Genomic DNA, 3,229 nt, shown 5'->3' with positions numbered 1-3,229 from the left:
CGGACAAGCTTGATGAGGCATTATGGGCATTTCGTACAGCTTATAAGACCCCTATAGGGACCACCCCCTTTAGGTTGGTATACGGAAAGGCATGCCATTTACCGGTGGAGTTGGAGCACAAGGCTTTGTGAGCATTGAAAACCGCGAATTTGGACCTAAAAACCGGAGGTGAAGTCCGGTTTCTCCAAATTCATGAATTGGAAGAATTGTGACAACAAGCCTACTAAAGCTCCGTACTTTACAAAGAGCGCACGAAGAAACTTCATGACAAACGCTTGAAGGACCATAAAGAATTGCAAGCGGGTGATCTTGTTCTTCTATACAATTCACGGCTGTGCTTATTTCCTGGGAAGCTTTATTCACGCTGGACAGGACCATACACGGTTAAGGAAGTGTTTCCGTATGGTACTGTTGTAGTAGAGAACGCGGATGGCGTTACATTCAAGGTAAATGGTCACCGGTTGAAGTTGTACGTTACCGGGCTGATAGAGTCGGCGGTGGAGGTAATTGAGCTCCAAACCCCGCACACATCATAAGTGTGGGGAGGAGAGAGTCTACGCTACTGACTCGCGGATAAAAAATGTAGCAAGAGCGTATTTTGCGCTTTAGGGTAGTATCGTCTTTTTAGGAATTTTTCTAGTTTTAGCTTGGAGTCTTGCTATCGACTCGTCGACAAAAATTTAGCATGAGTCTATGCTACTGACTCGCCGACAAAAATGTAGCAGGAGCGTCTTTGGCGCTATAAGGGTAAAATAGTCCGCTTTTATGTTTTTGTAGTTTTAGCATAATTTAGGTTAGTTAGGTAGTTTCCGTTAGTTTGTTTTAGTTTCGTACGTGCCGAGCGAAGGTTCTGTGTTGCAATATTGTTAGAACAGTTGGCGTGTTGAAAAAATGGCGAAAAACGGCCAAAACAGTTGCTGGAAATGGCTTCTGCGGAAAATTCTGATCTGCAGCTGTTGCACGGTCGTTCCTCGGGTCGCACGACCGTGCGTTTCCGAGGGCCGGCACGGTGGATCGCACCCCCTGTGCATCTCTGAGAACAGTTGACTGGGATTGAGCAATGTCGGTGATGCACGACCGTGCGAAAGGTCGAACGGCCGCGCGTCAGGCTGAGGGCATTTTTGTCAATTGGTACTATAAATACCCTCATCTGCAGCCCCCATTCACAATTCGTGAAACCCTAGTCGCACCAGGTCGTTCCAGACCGTTTTTACTTCAAATCGCACGGTTCTTCGCACGATCTCACACCCTACTTCGCACGGTACGTTCCTAGTTGTAGATTATCTGTTTCTTTGCTTTCTAGGTTAGATTTCCTCCGATTCTTCAAGGAATTTTTAGGGTTCTCTTCATAAACAAATCGAAACCCTAACCCTTGTTTGAATCTTGCATATCGTGAACATCCGATGCATTTTCTGACCCCAGTTTGTGTAAAAACTTGATGATTTGTGAAAAAAATCGGGCTACTTAGAGCCTGGGTCAAAATCTGCAGATAACGCAGTCGCACGGACGTTCCTTGTATGGAACGGTCGTGCCTCGCCGTTGATTCACGATGATTTATTTGTTGGTCGGTGTTGCACGGTGGTGCCGTTGGTCGCACGCCGTGCAGTTCCGACAGAGTTGGGCAGATGGTGCTTGTCATCGGCGACGCACGACCGTGCGTCTCGTCGCACGACCGTGCGTCTCTTCGCACGACCGTGCCATTTGCCCAGATCAGAATTCACAACTTCTTCATAATTGGCTGCTCGGCTGTTTTTTATTCAAATTTTTCCTGTTTCCATCTCTCTAATGTTATTTCTCATACAGATGGACCATCATTTCCTTCAATTCGACCCCAACGATGAGCGAGAGGCTTTGTGCATCCCGAAACGAGACGCATTATGGGCACGCCGGGGGCAGTTCGGAGTCCCCCGATGGTTGGATTGGGAAGTGATGCGGGAACTCAATCAGTATGACAGACTAGACGACATGATGAGTCGCCCGCTTGCAAATCTGGTCGGTTGCAACCGACCCGTTTACCGGGAGCTGACCATAGAGTTCTTTGCATCTTATGCCTATGAAAAGCCGGTTGCTCATCGAAGACCCAAATTCCGCCACAAGGAGCGGGTAGCTTTCAGGTTATGTGGTCGATGGCATACGTGGTCGGTTGGTCGTTTGGGTAGAAGGCTTGGGATTTATACTAGGGACGACATGGATGATACCGATGTCTTCACAGATCAGTTCACCTTCCCTTCTGATGCAGCACGGGATGCATTTTGGGCTGAAAATGCCATTGGGGGCCCCTACAACCCGAGGATGTCGAAGGCCTCGCGACTCAGAGACCCTTTGGTGCGAGTGATGCACCATGTATTTAGCCATACGATATGCGGTCGCATGGACAGTCTTGGTAACTGTCCAACACCAGATTTGATCTTTCTATATGTGTTGGTTGAGAAAGTACCTATCAACCTAGCCGCACGAATGGCTGAATACTTCGTCAAGTGCTCGGGGCGGACTCCGAACAGTGAGATACATGGCGGTCAGTATGTGACCGAAATAGCGTACAACGAACGCTATATGACTGAGGAGGTGCTTCAGGGTCTCACTCTGATAACCGAGCGGGTTCACGTCGACATTAGGTCACTAGAGGCCATGGGGTTGATTGTAGAGCTAGATAGGGGGGATAGGTTGAAAGGGTTGAACAACGAGGTCTGGGACCCGTTGCCTCCAGATGTGGAGGAACATGAGGATGAGGAGATGCACGATCAGGAGCATCCGGAGCAGCAGAACCAGCCACAGACGCCACCACATTCACCGCAGCACCATGCATTCCACCAGCATCAGTAGTGGCCAGAGTTCTACCAGCAGTTCCAGCAGATGCAAATGATGCAGGAGCAGCATGGTACTTACATTGACCAGATTAGATCGAGCCAGGACGAGATTCGGGCCAGTCAGGATCAGCTTCGGGCCACTCAGGACCAGCTTCGGCAGAGCCAGGATACTCTATACTAGGGGCTGAGTGCGGGATTTTCATATCTTTTCGGGGAGATGCATCATGCATACCCCGACTACTTTCAGCACCCTCCACAGTTCCCACCGTGGAACCCCCTGGTTATGGCGATGCGGGTCCATCCTTTACTAGAGACGATGATAGTGATGACGCTTAGGAGCGGTGGAGTGATAGTTGGTGGTTGTTTTTAGTATTTCAGTACTTTGGTTTGGGTGTTTATTTTTGCCTGTTATTTCAAAAACC

The sequence above is a fragment of the Helianthus annuus genome, chromosome 12 (genome assembly GCF_002127325.2).
Source record: "Helianthus annuus cultivar XRQ/B chromosome 12, HanXRQr2.0-SUNRISE, whole genome shotgun sequence".
Lineage (NCBI taxonomy): Eukaryota > Viridiplantae > Streptophyta > Magnoliopsida > Asterales > Asteraceae > Helianthus > Helianthus annuus.
Note: the sequence above shows the minus strand (reverse complement) of the source record.